The following is a 22,939-nucleotide window of genomic DNA, read 5'->3' as shown; positions in this document are numbered from 1 at the left end:
CCGTCAGCAATGTCCCCCGTCGCAGTTCATCTGGGAGCCCTCCATAATGAAGAGGCAATTCAAAGGAAATGTTGAACTCGCCTGACCCAGAGGTACAGAAAGTAATCATTTCACTGCTTGTGTAGAATTTAATGAACAACTGGGGTTTTCTATCAAACCATAGCTAGCGATTCCAAAATAATTGGCATCTTGTTCTAAAGCTAGAGGGACTTTCGAGTTTATATCAAAAGAAGGAGAGGGGATCCAGACAAGAGAGCGGAAAGGAAAAACAGCATTGACTTTCGCTTGTCCAGAACTCAGCCAGCCACCGTGAGCATGTTTCTCATAGGTTGGCCAACTTATCCTTAATATAACAAACAAAATAATTCTTTTGTTTAATCATCTGAAAAGTTAGACTTCGATTAATGCACACACACACACACACACACACACACACACATGAGAGAGAGAGAGAGAGAGAGAGAGAGAGAGAGAGAGAGAGAGAGAGAGAGGGAATTGAAAATAAAACATAAATCTTTACAAATATAGACAGACAGATGACAAACGCACGCTCATCAGCATCTCCCCAGGAACCAGGCATTAGCTGCTCTGCTCCCTCTCCTGGCCTGCCTTGTCATGCCTTTAGAAATGGCGGAAGTTCTTCTGTCCTTGCATTAAACTTACCAGTCTTGTTTAGGACATGGTGACAGCTCTAGCCTCTGTTAATTGAGTCCACCTTGAATAATCACTTGTCACCCAGGGCAGAGGGGAGAGTACGTATTTATGTTTCCTCTAGTGAGTTCCTCAAAATGTAGTCCCAGCCACAAGAGAAGACACTTAACACCCATGTCTCCAGAAGCAAAAAGTGACGCCAGAGATGGCCTCAGTTTTCCCTGTGTTTGAATGTATCATTTTCCCCTGGGGCCAAAAGAGATTGCTCCCTAGACACACATGCTGCTGAAAAATCATTTTGCTTTTAGAATCCATACTTTACCAAAGAAAAATTATCTTCCCAAGATCAAGACCAAGAACAACTGAGCGAGGGGACATGTTAGTGTTCTCCCCTGCTTAGAATGGCATTTAAAAAGAAAGCATGTCATCTAAACTACAATGCAAATAAATATATTTGATGAGCCTCAGAAGGCAAGGACTTTACCCAAAATGAAAATGGCCCTTCTCGTGAGCACACTGTTTCTCTAACTTTCACCACAAATCAACCAATGTTTACTCCCTTTTCATGGAAAATAATTTGTAAATGTATATAAGCCCTAACCCGCCATGAATTCAGCTGAGGGTGAAGCCTTTGGGAAAGAAGGAAGCAGTCACAACAGTAAGAGGAGCATACCATGCCTTCTGCCCTGCTTGGTAACCTCTGCAGTTAAATGGGCAAGGCACGCATTGCCCCGTGATGAAAGTGTGCAATGAAGCTGTACAGGTCTCAGTGGGCCACCTGATGCCAATTGGTGTTTCTGAGCTCCCTCTGGATAGCACGTTTTTGTTAACAGATTTGTACTCCTGTGCCTAATGCCAGTGATCTAGATGCCTCAGAAGGCAGGTTGGAAATTCTGTTTCTAAACTCTTCAGCTAGTAACAGAACCAGAACACTTTCTTCTAAGAAAAGAGCACTTTAGGTCGACATATGAAAAAGTTACCAAGACAAGGTTTTCAGTGCATACAAAGCTAGAAATAAGAAGCAAGCCATTCTTGAGGAAGAAAATATAGATTTTTTTTTAAAAAAAGGAATATACATCTTTTGAGAAATGTCAAAGATCTGGGACTAGGGCAAGAAATGTCCAAAAGGAGCATTGAAAATCTCTTAGCAGCAGATGAGGAAATGCTAAAATACAAAACAAAGTAGATGGTGTGCTGGCTAGTTTTATGTTAACTTGACACAAACTGGAGATACCTGCAAAGAGGGAACCTCAGTTGAGAGAATGAATTCCAAAAGATCTGGCTGGAGGCTATTTTCCTAATTAGCGGTTGCTGTGGGTGGTGCCATCTCCGGGCTGGTGGTCCTGAGTTCTGTAGGAAAGTAGATTGAGCACACCGTGAGGAGCAAGCCAGTAAGCAGCACCCTTCCATGGCCTCTGCATCAGCTTCTGCTTCCAGGTTTCTATACCTGGTTCCAGGTTTGAATTCCTGTCCTGACTCCCTTCGATGATGAATAGTGATATGGAAGTGTAAGCCAAATTAACCCTTTCTTCCCCAAGTTGTAACCCTGACAACACAGAAAACTACCAAGACTTAGTTGTACCAAAGGAGCACAGAGGCCTACCAGAATCTTCCCGTGGCCTGGGCTGGCACAACTTACAAGAAAATACAGTATATAGGATTATAACCCAGGGGAGAAAATAAATTTCCTTGTATCTCTATAGATAGAAATAAGAAGTTGATTTGAAAAGTAAGTAAATGAGAAAGAGAGAGAGCTAAAGCCCATATTTAAAAGAATTCCAAATGAAAGGAGAAACAAATTCATATGCCCCGGGCTTCCTTGTTTATGCTGTGAAAGCCAGCCCCTCACCATTTAGTGAACCAAGGTGAAACGGCTTGCGTAATCATGCTCTAGCTGGTAAACCCACTTTATCCTAGTCTTTAAGAAAGGGAGCACTGAAAATGAAGGCTTTTTTTTTTTTTTTTTTTGACAAAAATGCCTTTCTTCTTGTGGACACCTCGTGGATGGACCTGTGTGTGGCATTTCTGGTTTCTACTTCTAAACACGCCTATGTATTAGACAGCCCTCAGCCCTCATCGTGTGCAGTCATTCAAGAAGCATGTCAGGCCCTTCCGTGTTCCAGGAGTGATTCTAGGCAGTGACAGCTGAGGACAAGGCATGCGCCCTCGGATGGCTCTCTCCTCCCAGGAGGAAGCAGCAGGCAACAAGGTGCCCTGCCAGTCACAGACCCCCTACCCTTCTTCCGCCCACGTCTCCCATTTCTGGTTCACACTCATCTCTCTCTATAGGCAGCTGGGCATGATCTATCAGTCACATCTTGGACTTAAGTCTGAACAAGAAATGGGAACAAATAAGTTGTTGCATTCATAATTCAACTTCGGCAGAGGAAGAGATTAGTGAAGTTAAGTAACCAACATAGTCAAAACATAGACCTTCAAACCGGCTGTCTCTGCTTCCTTCTGTCACCTCTAGATGCATATATTTACATACATGTATATGTAAATATACTTAGTGAAACTTACATATAACTGTAAGGCATGTAAAATAACCATGAGATTACAAATAGATGTGAATTCTGATGTCCCGCAGGGTATCTGTGTAGACACTGCACCTCGGAAGAGCCCCGGGAAAGCACAGCCACCAGCGTTTCCTGTGCCTAGCCATCAAGTGTTGCTGGTTCCTGCCCATCCTCTTTCTGCCTGTCAGCAAAGCAGTGAGGGACCAGACATAGAACAGAGAGGAAGATAAGGGGTTTCTCGGACCATGAACAAAGTGTTCCGAGTGTTTCCCTTTTAAAATGTTGTGACACCGTTTCCACAGCAGGAGTCTTCCCGATGATTGCCAGTAATTCAATTATTTCACCATGTTTTACAGCAGCGAGCAAATGTACCCGCTAACAAGAGGAAACGCTGTAACACACTCCGAAATAGCTCACCTTGCAACGCTTTAATCAATTACAGCCCCGGTGGCGGGCATCATCGGCAGGGCCCGGGTGCCTCCAACCTCCTGGCCTCTCTTAATACCTGATCCTATTTTATCTCAGAATCTAATTTGGATTTGCCAGTAATTAAAATGCACAAATCTGTGTCCACTATTAACCTCAGCTCTCCCTTTCTGGGCCCCAAATCTCCCCTCTGAGAAGCTACTTGCCTCAGTGAAATGTCAATGGCTATTTTGGACCTTTAGATGTGTGTAGCCTTAGCAACAGAAAGAAAAGGTGCCATATTTCATAATCCCAGTTCAGAGACAGAAATGAAGAAATAGCCAGTCAGCTAATATTTGCTTCAGGCACTCCCACACAACTATCATTGACTTTTTTTTTCTGATAAAAACAGACATCACGATGGAAATAAACTAATTTAAGATACATCTAAACAATAGATTTACATGCATAAAAATTTTGTGATGAAGACACAGTGACATAGCACTCCTTTTATTTGTGGCTTCAGGTTACACAACATCCAGTACCTTGAGTCAACCAATCTAAAACCGTTACATGAAAAGAAAAATCTTGAATTAAATAATCACCGAGTCCTTAATTTGTGTACCCCATGGATATCTGCTGAAAATCTATTCCTACCCTATTCATCCTGTTTGGAATATGAGTCACTCCTTTGTCCAGGTTAGCCCCCCTAAGGCCCATTAGTCTCTTACCAGACTGCCTGTCCTGACAGTCAGAGCTCATGGTTAAGGGTCTTTGTCTGTGACCATGTATGCTCTGTGTATGCAGGTACCATTGGAGGCCACAGGGGCGGGGGAAAGATAGTTAACAAAGGACTAGAAGGAATCATGCATGATAGAGACTAAGGATACCTCACAATGTTAGATTTCTATCTGACTCTTGGTAGCCTGGAACTCATGATTGTCTTTCTGTCTTAGCCTTTCGAGTGCTAAGACTACAAGCATGAACCACAATACCCAGGGTTTTTAAAAGCATCTTTTTAAAAAAACATTAATAGGATAGCTAATGAAGTCTTCGGTGGTCCCAGCATCCTAATCATGACTTCTGCTCACTGCACAGGGTAAGTCCAGTGTCTATGCCCTGCTCTCGCTTCCCCTGTGTGCTTGGGGAGAACTGGTTATAGTCTCACAATACTGAGATTTCCTGCATCTTCCTCCTGCGTTGCACCTGGGAGCTTACTACAAAGCAAGCTGCTGCCTGGCTCTGCTTGCTCCAGCCTGCTGAAAGACTCTGCTCCATAACCTCCCCATCCCCCTAGACCTGCTAACTACATGGGTGGTACCCATAATGGAGTATATTATAAATCAGGGAAGTGTTTCCTCATGAAGCTTTAAGAGCCGGCATTAATTAAACACATCTTTCTACATGGGATCAAATAACGTCGACTGCTGAAGTCATTAAGAGCGAAGTCATAAACTCATTAAATGAATATCGGAAAGAGTAAAATGTTCAGGAATTGCTGACTACCATATTTCACCTCATTGAGACATGATGTCACACGGCAGAGTGTTGAGTAAGAATAAAATCAGCCTTGGTCCTGTTATTCTACATAAAAATTCAGTAACTATAAAGTGCTCTCATTTAAGAAAATCAAGTCATCTTCTGTAATAAAATGAACATGTCTGATATTTTCCTTTTTCTCACTCATTTTTCACAATTTTTCTAACCTGTGTATTTTACGTGTGTGTGTGTGTGTGTGTGTGTGTGTGTGTGTGTGTGTGAGTGTGTGTGTGTGTGTGTAGCAGAGGACAATTCTAGGAATTTGCTTCCTGTCTGGCATATGGGATCTAGGGGTCAAATTCGGATTCTGAGGCCGGTAGACAACCACTTTTACCCATCGAACCATCCCACTAGTGCCATGTCCTCTTCATGAGCAGTTTTGATCAAGAATAAAGGCTGCTGGCGCTCACTCAGAATCCCAACCGAAAAGGCTGGGGCAGGGGATCCAGTGTTTATGGCCAGTTTGGGATACATGAAAGATAGCATCTTAAAAGCAACAAACCATTTCAAACAGGGGTAGAGAAAGAAAGAAAGAGAGAGAAAGAAAGAAGAAAGGAAGGAGAGAGAAAGAAAGGGAGAGAGAAAGAGAAAGAAAGGGAGAGAGAGAAAGGAGAGAGAGAGAGAGAGAGAGAGAGAGAGAGAGAGAGAGGGAGGGAGGGAGGGAGGGAGGGAGGGAGGGAGAGAGAAGGTTTCCCTCTACATCAGAGACATTTACTTATCAAAGTCACCCGCAGGTGGTTCACTTTGAATGACATTCAGAAAGAAAGATAGGAACTCTGTTGGGCCTTCAAATATCACCAAGTACCTGCGATATAAGGCACATCTTCTGAAACTGCACAGGAACCTAAAGGGAATACACAAAATGCTATCAGTCACTAAAGCTCAGGAGAAAAGACTCTAAAAAGAAATCTGTAGCAATCTAAAAACCAGACAGGTGGTAGGAATGGGTTTTGAAAAGGATAATATTTTTGAGGATGTATTGATGCACACCTGCAAACCCTGACCTAGACTGAGGCAGAAAGGTTATGAGTTCAAGGCCATCTTGGCTACATTAAAAAAAACTCTGTCTCAAAATTAGAAAAATAAAAACTTTGAAGCATTATGTTAGTATTTATTCACCAAAACATCACACCTAAAAAACAAAACTCAATTATGCTTGGAGAGATAGAAGTAAAAAAGAATTATATAGAAAGATTGAGAATAAGATAATAAAAATAAAATAATTAGCAACACAGTTACACTTTGTATGCTGATACTATCACAGGAAATCAATATTGAAAGGAGGAAATGCCTAATAAGGATAAAAGGGAAACATCCCACAGTGAAAGAGGAGTAGCTATCAAAAGATTAAAATCATTCAAATGTAATACACACATCTTTAAAATATGCCTTATATCATAGGGTAGAAGAGGTTAACATACTTCCTTTAGAAATTCATATATCAAAAAGCCCAAAGCCAAACAAAGCCAAGAAAGAACATGTACAACATAAAGAACATAATCAACGCACTGTTAAAATTTGCAGAATTCCTTCTTCCGGGTTTTTCATGAGTGGTTCTCAACTAGTGAGTTGTGATCCCTACGGGAGTCAAATGACCCTTTCCCGGAGGCCACCTACAACCATTGAAAAATTACAGTTATGAAGTAGAAATAAAATAAGTTGGGGGGGGGGCATTCACCATAACAAGAGAAACTGCATTAAAAAGTAGAAACATTAAGAAGGTTGAGAACCACTGCTCTAGAATAACAAAACTTATAGAATGAATCTCTCGAAAAATATATACACAGATAGATAGATAGATAGATAGATAGATAGATAGATAGATAGAGAATTGTTATTTTTACGAAATTGTGTTTGTCTCTTGGTTTCTCTCTTAATCCAGCTCTCAGACAAATCATTGATACTCTTTTATATTTGTTTAATAATAAGCTTCACAACACAAGAACTGAGCAGTTATTACTCTATTCTTTAGCCTCTAAACTAATCTGGTTTCCTCCCAGAGATACTTGCATTTTGTACCTTTCCTGATCCAGCTCCTTCTCCTGATGTGTCTTGGATCTCTCCCATGGCTCAATCCCCTACTACCTCCTCTAATTCCTCCTCCCTTGGCTGGCAGGAAGTCCAACCCTATTCTCTCCCATGCTCAGGGATGTAAGCTGCTTTACTGGCATATCAGGGGACAATTGGGGAGCAGTGTATACACAACATTGAGACAGGAGATTCTCAGAACAAGGATTGCAACCAGATATAGGGAGTACACAAATCAACATTTAAATTACACAATAACCTTATGCCTACAAAAGAAGTAATCAAATGACTTATAGAACTGCTGTCCAGCTAATCCCGCAATGACCAAATGTGAATGAAAAGTCCAAGAATCCAGTAGTTGCTCATTCCACAAAGCTGGATGTCTCAGCTTCCCTTTAGTATACACTGGAATCCTGAAAAAGTAGGCCAGCAAAAGCAAAAGAACAGAAACACACACATACACTTACCACCACCACCACCAACAACAACAAACCCAGATGCCTAGGCACCTGTATAAAAATAAAATCAGTAATAACCAGCATAATATGTCTCCACTAGAGCTTTGAAATGCTACCACAGCAGGCCATGTGTATTGTAACATAGCTAAACCACAAGGCAAGACCTTAAATAGTCTTTAGGACTATGATAGAGATCTTAAAGGGAAGATTAATAAACTATTTAAAGAAATCTATGGAAGCACAAACAAACAGTGTAAGGAAATGAATCCAATAGCTTAAGACATGAAAGTTAAAATAGAACCAATAAAGAAAACCTAACCTGAAGTAAACCTAGCAATGAAATATCTTGGAGCTTGAAAAGGAGTCTCAGGCCCACCCATTACTCACATAATATAAGTCGTACAAGGGTGAATCTCAGGCATTGAAGAAATTGATACATCAGTCAAAAAAATGTCTAAAAAGCTCTTGCCACAAAATATCAGGGGACCTGAAACACTATGAAAAAACTAAATCTAAGAGTAATAGGAGCCGGGCGTGGTGGCGCTCGCCTTTAATCCCAGCACTCGGGAGGCAGAGGCAGGCGGATCACTGTGAGTTCGAGGCCAGCCTGGTCTACAAAGCGAGTCCAGGACAGCCAAGGCTACACAGAGAAACCCTGTCTCAAAAGACAAAAAAAAAAAAAAAAAGAGTAATAGGAAAAGAAGAATGACAAGAAACCCAGGTCAAAGGCAGAGAAAATATTTTAAAAAAAAAATCATTTAAAAAAGTCATAATCTAAAGAAGAAGATGCCTGCAAAGGTACAAAAAGCATACAGGATGCCAACTGGACTGTACCAGAAAATAAATTCTCTTCTGTACATAATAATCAAATCCCTAAATGTAAAGAACACAGGAAGAATATTAAAAGCTACAAGGGAAAAGATAAACATATGAAAGCATACCTATGAGAGTAACACCTGACTTCTCGATGCAGACTCTAAAAGCCAGAAGGGCCTGGACAAATGTTCTAAAGTCCCTTAAGAGATCACAGAGAGCAGGCCAGACTATTACACCCAGCAAAACTGTCATTCACTGTAGAAAATGAGACATTCCCTGATAAAAAACAAATTTAGGCAGCATCTATCTACAAATCCAGCCCTACAGAAAGCACTATAAAGAAAACTCCAAGCTTTAGAGGTTAACCACACCTAAGAAAACACAAGAAATCACACACCACCACCACCACCATCACAACAACAACAAAATAACAGGAATTACCAAACACTGCTTATTTTTAAATATTTTTAGTCTCAATTCCCCAATAAAAAAGACACAGCCTAACAGAATGGATGTGAAAACAGAATCCATTCTTCCACTGCATCTAAGAAACACACCTCAAAATCCAGGAGAGACATCACCTCAGGGTGAAAAGATGGAACAAGATATTCTAAGTAAATCAACATAGGAAACAAGGTGGTGTAGCTATTTTAATATCTGATAAAGTAAACATTAAACCAAAAGTAATCAGAACAGATAGGGAAGGACACTATATACTCATAAAGGAAAAACATCTACCAAAACGACATCTATGCACCAAACACAAGAATACCCAAATTCATAAAGAAAAACTACTAAAGCTTAAATCACATACTGAACCTAACACACTAAGAGTGGAAGACTATTGCCAATAGATAAGTCACCTGCACAAAACTAAACATAAAAATGAGCTGACTAACCTTATAAACCAAATGGACCTAACAGGCATTTACAGAACATTTCACTCCAACACAAAATAATGTACTTCTTTTTCTCAGCACCTCATGGACCTCTCTCCAAAACTGAATCAATCTATAATTGATAAGCACTTGCAAATGAAAATTTAGTTTCCTCCAAGGAAGTCTCACTGGGGAAACAAACAACTCTTAAGTGTAGTCTGCGTGCCCAATATTGGTGCCATCTTTAGAGGGTTCTTGTCTCATAAATTAGTGTCAGGACTCTCTCTTTTAAAAGTGTATCTCATATATATATATATATGTATCTCATATATATATATATATATATATATATATATACATTCTCTTTTCTTACCCCACAGGTCATTTGAATATATATTATGGCTTCCATTTGAGAATTTTAATGAGATTCCAGAGTGTGTTCAGGAGTGAGTCTCTATCTTATGCCTCTTTTTATTTCCTTCTCTTTGTTTTATATAATTATGATGCATTAGTTTTTGTTTCTTCTTCTTCTTCTTCTTCTTCTTCTTCTTCTTCTTCTTCTTCTTCATGATCATCATCATCATCATCCCATGGAAGCCGTTTTATTTTCTAATGGTATTCAGAATTGGAGGGGTCATCAAGAGGAGCCAGGAGGAGCTGGGGGAGGAAAACCATAATCTGGGTATGTTATGTGAGGGAAACATTTATTTGCAATAAAAGAAAAAGAATTCTAATAAAAATATTGCTTCAGTCAATATGTTTATTGAGAGAACTACGTATTTATCTAGAAAGGAAAAGCCAAGACTCTACCTACATAATAAAAATATGAATTGTATTCAGTCACACACACATATCAAAACATCTAGAATATATATACTAAAGAAACTGTGAATTAGGGAAACATATCACAATTGTAGCATGTTTTAAATGACAGTTATGAACATAATAAGATCCTGTGAACTATACCATACATGTATGCAGGAAGGGAATATTAAATGAATTCACAAAGATCTGCCAGGAATCAAAACAGAGAAGTGGTGAACAGTATGACCGGAAAGAGAACAAAGCCCTTGAAGGCATGTTGAATGGGCACATTCCAACACAAGATGGCTACGTTGTCAACTCAGCAAAGTATGTTCTAGGAGGACGTAAATCTTCTCTTAACAATCCAATTTTTCCTACAACACTCAACGCCATGATTTTTTTTCATAACAGCTATTCCCTGATGTTTGTCAAATAGTGATTTTTTTTTAGTGTATCATTCATTTTCTGAATAAAAATGCATTAACTTCTTCATTGAAATCCTTCTTATGGAAAAGCTGTTCCTTTCCCTCCACTTGTTTACTTAATCATTTTTCAACCTTATCGGTTTGAACATAGGAATATCTATCTTAGTCTATTCGTTTTCAAATATTATCAGAATTTAGTTGTCAAATTACTCCAGAAGTGCCACTTAGGAGTCCTGGGTGAGCATGTGTATATATTAAACAAACTCAATCTGTGTTCTAGCACATTCTTGCCTTCTGTCACAACCATTTGCTTTAGTTCATGTTATGGTTCAACCTCCTCCACTCAAGAGTCAGACATTTCTCCATGAATTCCTGCTTACTTTCCCTGGAAAGTTAATGTAGTATCAACGTGTTAAAAGAAATAAGTAAGATTATATACTCTATGCCAGTATTTTGAAACTTACCCAAAATGGATAATCTTTTAGGAAAAAAAAAGTAACTAGAATCAAATCAAAATTACATCTACTTTAAATATTTTGATCTAACAGAGAAAAGAAATTTTCTCCTGTTAAGATACCAGCCCCAGACATTCCACACTTGGCATTTCCTGCTCAATGTGAAAATAATTAGTGTTTTACAGTGTCAGAAACTGAGGAGGTAAGTTGCCCTAATTAATTTTTCCTTTGAGTCTAATTTGTAACAGTTTTATTAAAATATAATTCATAGGCCACATATTTAAGCCTTGAAGTAAGGGCACTTATCTTACTCATGATTGAGTAACTGTCACCCCATGATTTTCATCTCAACACCTCAGAAGTGACTCTGTGTTATTAACAGACACTCCCCTGTCATTCTTACTGGAGATAACTGCCCTGCTGTGTGTCATCCTTGGTTTACCTGTTCTGGACATTTCGTGTAAATGGAATCACTTTACACGAGCTCGATTGAACCTTGCTTCTTTCACTTAGCATTTTTTCAAGGCTTAGCTAGGGAGCACTTACAATGTAGAGATGTGCCTATTTATTTGTTTTGAGTATAAATCCTACAATGTGATTGCTATGACTAGTGTGCTCTGTTTCACCTGAAAACTGCCAAGTGATTTACTATTTCACATTCTCACCAGTCATGCAAGACACTCCTGGTTTCTCACATTTGCCTGGAACTATTTATTACTCATTTTTATAGTGAGGTGGTATGTCATTGTCTTGATTTGCATTTCCTGCTGCCAAATAGTTTCAATATGTTTATTGGTCACTTATCTTGTATAGACAAATCCCTAGTCAAATCCTTTGATCCTTTAACTGGGACTTTGTCACTCCATAACTCATCGGTTTTAGGAGTGTGTACATCTCCTAGACAAGAAGCATGGTCTCACGTGTGCTCCTCCTCATTGGCGGGTTGCCTTTGAGGCACAATGTTGGTGAAGTTCCATTGGTCTATTGTTTCTTACTTTGCTGCTTGCGTTATCAGTGCCTTTGTAACAAACCCCTGTCAAATGCAAAATGGTAACATTCATGCCTTCATTCTCTTCTAAGTCCTTACACTCATGTCTTTGATCCATCGCCAGTAAGTGTCTGTAAGGATATGACATAAGGAAGGGTCCAGGGTTATTCTTGTCTTTGTGGACTCTCAGTATTTCTCACCATTTTTAAGTAAAAAGACTTTATTGTTGTTGTTGTTGTTGTCGTTGTTGGAAAGAAGAGAGTGCAGGCACACACATGGTGCAGAGGGTTTGTGGAGGTTGTGAATAACGTTCATGAGTCAGTTCTCTCCTTTCATCACGATTTCCAAGGATTGAACTCAAATCGTCAGGCTCCTATGGGATAGACGTCTACTTCTGAGTCATCTCACCAGCGCTTTGCACCATTTTATAAAAAGATTCCTTTCCTTGTGAAAATCAACTGACTACGAATGTTCATTTATTTCTGGACTCCCGATTTTATCCGTCCATCTATACATCTATCCTTCTGAAGTACCAGAGCACCATGACAACTTTAGTGCAGTAAGATCCCATGGGTATGGTTTCTTAACCCCAGAGACCATTGGGAAACAAAAGTATTTACATTATAATTCATAGCATTGTCAAAATTACAATTATGAAGTAGCAACAAAAGTAATTTTATAGGTCAGGGTCATCTCAGCATGAGGAAGCACATTGAAGGGTCACAGCATTAGGAAGCTTGAGAACCTGCCACACAGTCAAGATTACCACAGTGCCATTGTCACTCTAGTGATATAGTTGAGGGATTGAGTTCTACGGTGTTCAATGTTGTTCCCTTTCTCTTCCTTTATATGAGACTTAGGGCTAGCTTGTCAGTTTATGAAGAGTCCAATCGAGATTGTGATGTGGATCCCATTGCATTTGTGAAAACTTTAGTGGATAGTCATCACCATAACAAAATTGTCATCAGTTCATGAACTTGAAATACCTGTTTATTTAGATATTTCTCTGTTTCTCTAATGTCTATGTTTTTTAGAATAAAAAAATTCTTTTTTTGTTTGGTTTATTCTTAATCATTTTATTTTTCATTGCATATTATGACTAGAACTGTTTCCTTGATTCCATTTTAAATTTTAAATGAGGTAAAAATATAACTTATTTTTCTACAACAATATTATAGCCTACCACTTTGCTGAATTTGGCATTTAATTTTAGTAGTTTGTTTTCTTGTTTGTTTGTTTATTTGTTTTAAACTGGGTATCTTGAGATTTTATTAAGATGCAAAAACTATGTCATTCTCAAATAGAAGAAAATTTACTTCTTCCCAATCTGGATGCCTTTTGGTATGGACTGAACTTCTGTGCCCTTGCCCCAACCATCGTGGAAGGGCCAATTCCCAGTGTAGCCGACTTCACACTAAGGAATCAAGTAAAATTAAACAAATTCATAGATCTTGATATTCGCCAACCTCTACTTTCTCCCCCCACTATGGGAGACCACCACAAGAAGCTGCACATCTGTGAGCCAGGAAGATCTTCATAAGAAACCTTCACCATGAACTAACAATTAGACTGTGATCTGAGATGTCTAACACCTTGGACTGTGAGGAATAAACTGCAGCTGTGTATGTCAACAATTCAATGGCATTTCGGCAGAGTAGACTGAGCAAATTAATCCACACGGTGCTAAGACGTGGAGCACTGGTGTAGAGCCATCTCAGATGTAGGTGTGATGGGGTCCTGCTCACTAGCTGACAGAGGCTGGAAATTTTTTTAGTTGACTCCTAGAACAAAGCCCAGATTTCCATTAATAGTCGATGGCAAGTCAACTCTATGAAGAACAGAGAAATAAGATAGCAAAGAAGAACAAAGGCCATCCCTGTTGTTACTGGGGCCATCCTGGGGCTGTTTCCTCCTGGTTGTATAGGGCCTCTGTCTCAGAAGTCCTAGAAGCCAGAGATATGAGAGTATTGTCCTAGAGCCTTGAGATGTCATGGAATTTGTCTAGTTACACTTCTCTTTCTTTTTCTCGTGTACGCGGCTGGAATGGGAATGGGCAGCCTTTGCCTATCCTACCACTGTGTTCTAGATGCACATAGCTTGTATTGTACCATAAGTTCAGAGCTAGAAAACTTTGCTTCAGGGTGAATCATACCCCATGTCTCACTAGTAGCAGATTTAGATGATTTTTTTTAACTGAAACAGAATTATACCATATCCCCCATCATCCCCTACCAGAAACCCTCATTCAAACCCCTCCCATGGCTCCCTACCCTCAAGTTGATACTCCTTTTTATTTGATAATTATCATTACAGATATATGTACGTATGTGTAGAAACATACAGGTAGGTGATAGATAGAAAAATAGATAGATAGATAGATAGATAGATAGATAGATAGATAGATAGATAGATTTATGTAACTTGCTGAGTCTTTTGTTGTTGTTGCTGTTGCTGCTGCTGCTGCTGTTGTTGTTGTTGTTGTTTGTGTATATATGGTTTCAGGACTGGTCTTTCTGTGCTGGGCAATCAATAAAAGGCTTCCTCCCTGAGAGAGGCTAATTCTCCTTCTCCTAGATGCCAGCAGTTGCCTTCAGTTCTTTGTCTAGGAGTCGGATCCTACGAGATTTTCCTTCTTCCACATTAAGCTGTCCACTGATGTGACCATTGCTGTGGCTTTGCTTATGCAGCCATTTCTAGAACAGACCATTTCACAGCCAGCTTCATGGTATCCTGGCTATTCCCCTCTTTCCACCCTGTCTCATGCAATGTTCCCTGAGACATGCTTAGATAAAGAGTTTGTATTTTGGACTTTAAAGTAAATTCTATAATGAACTAGACTTTCTACGGCTGAAAACAAATATATTTTGCTCAAATTTGGGACTAGCCATAGGGTGGAACATGATAGAGAGAATATTTACGTTCCCTTCCCAAAAAAACAATACATTAAAGCCTTACTCTGTGGTCATAATTGAAGTAAGGAAATAAGTTCAAATAAGATCACAAAGGTGGAGTGCTGATGGATGGGATTAGAAGGGAATCCTATGGCTCCTCCCATACTCCAAATGTGAGGACATCGTAATGGAAAAAGCTAAATATAAGCTACAAAGACCTCATCAGCAGCTGTTCCAGATGGACCTTGATCTGGGACCTCTAGTCTTCATAACTATGAGAAAACAAGTTCTATTTTTATACCACGCAGCCAATAGCGTTTTTCCATGGCAGCATGAGCCAGCTAATACAACTTTTATTTTATCCAATGGCCTAAGTGATCTGAAAGAAACATCCTTAACAATGTTGGATAGAAGAGATAGCAGTGAAGATGATTCTGGTTTTGTCCTGGGATGGGGGGGTTTCAGGTTTTTTCTCTGTAAATATGAATGTTAACTGGGAAGCCTGAATGTTCCTGTCTACTCTGACTTTGCCTAGTGCTCTTACTGTAAAAGGGTATTGGGTATTATTGTTATTATTTCATTCTGTAAGTTTAACCTGTAAGCTCTTCTGTTTTGAGTGTCTTGAAGTTACGGTACCGTTTGCACTCTGTTTTCCTTCCAGTTTGATAATACATTTTCAGTACTGTTCACTGTGTGCTCTACAAGTTTTCACTGTATGCTCTGCTATATCAAAGTGTGTTCTAAGGCCCTTTGAGGCTCCTTATTTAACCCTCTGTTTTCAGTAGTATGCTGTTTAACTTCATATTCATGGATTTAAAAAAAAAAAAAAAAGACTCTTCCTGCTGTCAATTTTGAGTATCACCCCCATTGGATGATCAAATTTATTAAGTCTAAATTTATGGCCTGAGCATCATTTGCGTGCTCTGTTGTTGGATGTGGTAGTCCACACTGAGGACCAGTCAGTTTGAGGTGTTACGTCAGTCTTCCATGTCCTTTCTTTTCGTCCATCTGTTATTGTCTCATTACTAATGTAGGATATGGATGTCTCCATTATAAAAACAGCTGCCTCCACTTCCCATTTCTGTTAGTCTTTCCCATGCCCAACGGCTCTAGCTTCAGGCGCACACGTGTTTGCGGTTGTGATATCTTCCTTTCACCATTGTGCCTCATCTGTCTTTTCCTCCTGTCTCCTTGATCAAGAACAGTTTTCCGGGTGCTAGTAGCATGACCTCAGCTCTCTTCTGGGTGTTTCTGCCCAGTAGATCTTTCCTACTCCTTCACTATCAGCGTGCATTTGTCCCATTGCCTCTAATGCTTGTCTCCTACAGACAGCAAGTAATTGGACCTTAGGTTTGTTTCTTTTTCCCTCCAGTCTGATAGCCTGTCTCTTGCTTGGATGACTTAATATACTCCTATTTAATGAAATTTACTTACATAGTGTCCAAGTTTAGATTTTGTTTCCATAGGTCAAATGTTTTGCCAAATCCCCTAATTCAATTTTATTAATTTTTTTTCTGTTTGGTGTTTTCAATTATAACAATTTAATTGTTTTAGCATCATTCACTCCTTGTACAAGATTTTTTTTTAGTCATCTCTTGAGTTTTTACATGTATACTAACTTATGAAAGCCAAGTTTACATTTTCTCTTAAGACAGAAAAACATAGAAAATATTTAGATACAGATATACTCCTTTCCTTTTTGTTCAATTTTTAAAAATTATTAATAATGGGTTCCTAGAAAACAATTAGGCCTGGAGCTCTGTGTAGCTCAGTCTGACCTTGAACTCATAACCTCATGCCTCAGCCTCCCTAGTGCTAGAATTACATGAAGGTGCCACTGTGCTTGCATATTTTGGTTATATTTTTATGATAAGAAGCATTTGTTGTGTGTTAGAAACCCAGTTATATGATAATTGCTGCTTTATATGAATTTGCATTGAGAAAATAAACAAAAAACAAAAAAGAAGCTGCTGGGTTTTTTTTTTTATCATTTCTGCTTCTCCCTATTTTTCATGAGGACTAGGGGTGTCATCCTGTGTGGGTCTCTGGCCCCAGTGAGCTCTCATGTCACCCAGCTCCTCTGCACTGTTATTGGTAATTTTATTACACGAATGCACATAGGATAAAGCAACATATAATTATAGTCACCTGTCACGTAACGACGGGGCTCTATTACGTGATGTCTGTCATTAGGTGATCCTAGGCTGTGAGTAGACCCTAGAATACACTGTCGCAAACCTAGGTGTAAGCCTATTATTAATACACGAGTACAAGTCTGTACAGCGTGTTACCCCACACTGAGCCCTGTGGTTAATCACAACACCATGGTATTTGCATATCTCAGCATTAAAAGGTGCGGTAAGAAATAATGAATTAAAATATGTCACATCTATAGAGGTCGTTTGGTTAAGTGGAGCTTATGAACCAGTTGTATTGGGGGAGTAAGGGAGCCTGATGGCCTTGGACGTGACTGTTCTGCCGCAGGTTAATACTCTGCACTTCGGCTTCACAAAAAATATGTTATTGTTTTTATACCATAATAAGTAATTTTAGCTTATGGTACCTTTTTTTTTTACATTATAAACTTTTTGACCTTTTTAAAATAACAGAGCTTAAACATGCATTGTTTAGCAGTGCAAAAATGTTTTCTTTATCTCCTGTTCCTTAAGCATTTTCTACATTTTGTTTTATTTGCTCATTTTTGCTTTTTTATACTTTTTGCTAAAATACACACATTTAGTTATTATGCTTTTCACCAGTACAGTTTCCACTTGGATCACATTTCAGATGTTCACCTCTTTCTTTTCACTTTCGTGATCTACTGTCACCACCCTTTATCTCTTCAGCAAGGGCGTCTCTCTGTCAACTTAGGAAGCAGGTGCTTTCCCCAGCGGCTCTGTTGCCCTCCATTTTCCAGTTTGTGGTTGGTATTTTCCTGGTTTTTTTCTAGGGGCCTGGTTAGGCATAGGACAGCAATGCAGGGTGTGCTCCCATGGCTTGTCCTTTTCAATGGTGGACAGTTGAAGAAGAACAGCAAAGCAGAGAAGAATAACAAACTCAACCCCTTCGTTCCTTCTGGACCACTGCAGAAGGTAGGGATGAGGTTGTTTCTCAGTGAGCATCTCTGTTGTTGTTCCAGATCACCCTAGAATTCCAGGGGTTTGGATGCAGCTCCCTTGGACTCCACTCTTTCATGATCCTGCCCGGGAGTCAAGCTCTACGAATTGCCAGATATTTGCTCTTCTCTTATGACGACTCCTTGCGGCACATACGGTTCCCTGTCTGTGCTAATAAATCTAGGTCCCTTGGTTTATCTTTGAGGTCAGTGTTTGAGGTTTGCGCTGACCCCAAGAGGGTTCTTCTTAGTTGCCTCTTTTGTCGATTCGTTCTAGAAAACAAACTGCTCCAGTATGTAGCTTGTTGCTTTCACCTTTCAAACATCTATTGATTTTTCGGAACACATTTAAGCCGGAGCTTCCTTCAAACTCCTTTGCAAATGCAATCAGCTCTTTAAAGGAGAGCTCTGAACTCTTGGTGCCTGCCTCTGTTTTTGGTTAAGTCTCCAAGCTTTGATGGTCAGAGCTGGGATCAGGACTGGTGGTTTGTAGCCCTTATTCAAAGTTCAGGACTCTGGGTGTGGGCAGTAGGCTAAGTCTTCATGGCTTAGGTCACACCCTAAGAAATGGCTTGAGATGTCCTTGACAGGGTACACCACGTTCTCAGCACTCGGTGGCTGCCCAGGGACTCTGCACTAAGAGCAGGGTTTTGGTGGAATAAACACCAGAGAAAGATGAGAAATGCCAGGCATGCTCCTCCAGGGAAGCACAGCTCCGATTTACAGTTCTAGGTAAAGAATACTGGGTCTGGGGAGGACCTGCCTTCTATTCATGCCAAGCTGGGGAAGGGAGAAGGCATGGTGGTGATTCAAACATCACTACTCTGAACCAGTTTCGGGAGGGTTTTTAAAAAGAAATTTGTCAGCTTTCTGAATAAATTTTCAAATTATTTTTAACCTTCTTTAAATTTTTCCTGAGATATTTACTTGTTTGTTTCTTTGTATGTATGTTTTTGTTAATTTATTCAGATTACAGCTCAATTGTTATCTCATCACTTGTATCCTCCTGTTCCTCCCTCCTTCCTGCTTTCACTCTGTTCCCCTCCCCTAGGTCTATGACCAAGGGGGATCTCTTCCCTCTCTATATGTCTGTTTTTTGAGACAGGGTTTCTCTGTGCAGCCTTGGTGGTCCTCAGTCTCTTTGTAGACCAAGAACTCACAGAGATCTGCCTGCCTCTGCCTCCCCAGTGTTGGGATTACAGGTGTGTGCCACCGCCGACCAGCTGCCTGAGATTTTTAAAGAGATGATGTTTTGAAATAACTTCACCCTACCCTTCCTCTGAGGGAGAAGAATATCACAAGATGCACCACATCCTTTGAGAAATAAAGGTCCCCTGATGCACTTTGACAGTCGGCAGTCAGAATGCTGCAGCAAGCAGTCATTTAGCAAAAGTAAATGTAGGCTCCAACTTTTCCAAACCTACTTTATTTGGGTTCTTTAAATGCTTATACTTCCCTTCCAACCCACCTACCATAGATAGGAGAGAAAGGAGATTTAGGGGAACAGGAGAAGTAGACTTTGTTGAGTTCAGTTCCTGGCAGTAATTCTCCTGGCTTAGTCAGCATTCAGCAGACCAGCAATTCAACCAAAGTTGCTGTTGGAACCTGGAACAGCGGCTGGAGCCAGGAGCCTTGAAGCCTTCACTGGAGCAGTTCTCTCTTGGAGCATCTTGAAGTACAGCGATGAACAGTCAAACAATACCAAGACCCCCCCCCCCAAAGCCCCATCTCCTGTTTTGGGCTCATATATATCTCCTCCTGTCAGAGTCTGTACTAGGATGTTTTTCAGCTGGCAGAGACCAAGCCTCCACACGAGTGGTTCATTCAACCTCCAAGTAGGTAAATATCACCTGCTCTCTCACAAGTCTGTTCCCCATCCCACACCTGAACTGGTTGTTTGTTTGATTGCTTGCTTGTTGTCTCACTGTGTGGCCCAGGCTGGCCTCAAACTAACACAATCACTGCTTCAGTCCTGGGATCATAAACATGTACCACAATGCCTTGTTGATTAATCTTACATAAATATCTTAAGAAAATGTGAATAAGGTGAGTTAGGCAGCTTTTTTTTTAAATTGTTAACGCATTTATCCATAGTACAGTATGCTCATAATTTAAGGATGTTCTAATATCAGATATATTCTTTTTATAAAAACACATTGCACATTAATTTACACTATATAGTGCCATTTACTGTTACAAGGAATGAAACGTCCATGTAGTCTTATGAATGCAGTATATAAGTAGTAAACATAGTAAATGTAGAAAAATGGACTATGTGCATAAATTTTCATAAAATTTGTCCTCCAAAAGGAAAGGAAAGTGAATGAGCTAGCAGACTTCGACTTGATCTGATGGTTGTTTGTTAATGAATAAAACACTTACCTCAATATTTATGTAGAAAATACAGATAACAAATACATTGGTATGTATGATGATGATGATGATACATACATACATACATACATACATACATACATACATACATACATACACAAACAGATAGGTAGGTAGATAGATAGATAGATAGATAGATAGATAGATAGATGTTGGATAATAGATAATATGACCTTCAATGAGTATAAGTAATTCAAGTGCTCCTGTAATTTTGAAACACGGACTCATTGTTAGGACTGGATGTCACCTCTGACATCCTCACGCTCCTATGATCCATTTCCCTGTTGGCCCATTTGCCTCTTCAGTGGGAGTCAGAGTAGGAGCTCCATGATCTTGATTAAATTCCCAGCCCCAGCTTACTCACTTTCCAACAGTTTTACCTTGGGTGACTCGTTTCTTCTCTCTGAGCTTCTACTAATGATGGGCTGATAAGCTCTCCCTCGGTGAGTCACTGTGCAGAGCAGTGATCTCCGGTGCGAAGTGCTTTACGCAGAGAAGGCGCACAAGTCCCACGGATCAGCGTTGCTACTGTGGTGGTTCTTTTTCTTCTTGCTATCAATGGGCAAGGTCATATTTTCTTTTCTACAAAACCTAATGTGGATACATATTCTAGTCAGCACTCTGCCTCCCCACTCAAAGCCATTTATAAGATGGGCCCACAACACTAGGTTGCCATCACTGCTGAGCTTTCCAGTGGACGCGCAGCATTTATCTCTCCTTAATGGATTCTTTCCCATCCTCTTATAGGTTCTATTCCAGATTAAAGAGGAATTTAATGTTTGGTGGCCGTGGGTCTAAGTAAAATGCATAGCTTTTCCTGAGACCAGCTGTCTAAACTCAGCTCTAGAAAGGGTACGTTGCCCATGCCAGGGTTATCGACCCAGGAGAGAATTCTTTCAGACTGTTTTGTGAAACAGCACCTAGCCATGGCTCTAAAGCTGGCTCCACTTTGCTCCAATTGCACCAGAACTAGTGACAGATTAATTAAGCCAGCAATTACTAAGGGTGGATTACCATCATTTTTTTTTTTTAGGCAACAGATCCTGTTCCTCAAGCCCAGATTTGCCGGGAGACATTAAAGAGGTAACAAGGTCAGCTCTCAGCCCCAAATACCTCTCTATAGCAAGGAGCGTTTAGCTTAGTTCTTCTGTGCTCCAGAAAGGACACCTGTCCATTTGTAATAAAAATGAACTGTTCATTTCTCTTTTCCTCTGGGAAGCTTAAGGTAAAGAATGCAACAGAATCTGAGGAATGAGTCAGTCAGAGCCATTGCTTTGGGGTTGTAGAAGGTTTCAAACACCCTCAGAAATGCAGAGAAAAGTCTTTTGACGAAGCACTCCCAATCCTAAGAGACATTTTTAGCAGTCACAAATGTTTATCCTCAAGTGCTTTCATGCTGTCAGCACAGGCTGGGCATGTTTACGATGCAGTCCACATCCAGCTTGAGTCCAAATTGTGGGCAGTTGTCAGAGAAGGCCCCAGAAACTGTCATGTCGGCATTACTCACACGGCTGGTAGCAAGATCAATAGCTACAGTGCACCCAGGAAGCCGCAAAGCCCAGCAAGGAGTCATTTTTGACACAGAGAATTTAGTGAGAATATTGTGCTTCTTTGCAAAACTCAAAAGGCCGTCTCCTTGGTCTAACAAAGGTGGCACTGAAGCAGCAAGCAGCCTTTGGGTCAGAGAATACCACCTGGGACTGCTTCGTCCCTGGAAAGAGCTGTACAGAAACACAGCGTTCAAAGGGAGAGACATCACAATGGGTTGGTATGTGCCAGAGTTGTGGTTAGGCGGTGTGTTCTTGACAGAGCTTCAAGGCTCTACCTTCCCTTTGGAGACTACCTGGTCCTATGCAACCTAAGTCTCTCGAGACTCTGCTTTTGTCACAAGGCAGATGTGGTCTGCTGGAGAAAATGATGATGACAACGATGATGATGATGATGATGATGAAGATAATGATGAAGATGATGATGATGATGACAGCGTGATATATTTACTACACATGAGCAGGTAGATGTGTAGTCATTGCTGTGGGGAGAACATCAGTGGAACTGGACCCTGTGTTGAATACCTCTGAGAGCAATGCTATCCCTTTAACTACACTTGGAGGAGACTCTTTAGAAAATTTAAAAACAAACAAGTAAAACAACCTAACCAATACTTTGGATAAATCAACTAAAGCATTATTAAACAGCCCACTTGAATATAGATACAACACATGCATTAAAAAAATCATAAAAGAAGTCATTTCTTGATTGTCTACTGTGTGCACAACAGAACAGCTTTACTCCTTGGATTGTCCACTGTGCCATTTATTAGCTATATTCCTGTTGCTGTGACAAAGCAGCGCCATGACCAAGGCGACTCCACTCCAGACCTACTGAGTCACTTGGCTGGTCCCTAGCAACGTTATTTTTCGACAACACTTCTAGGAAATTCGAACATGTGATAAAGCGTGGGAACGTCTGCCCTAAGAGGAAGTGTCCTGGAAGTCATGACTGCACATTGAAGTAACATAAGTACAACTGAAAACTAATGTACAGATTCCAGCCCTAGACATTTTCACTTGGTT

This window comes from Acomys minous, assembly GCF_964271855.1.
Source record: "Acomys minous genome assembly, chromosome: 14".
Lineage (NCBI taxonomy): Eukaryota > Metazoa > Chordata > Mammalia > Rodentia > Muridae > Acomys > Acomys minous.
Note: the sequence above shows the minus strand (reverse complement) of the source record.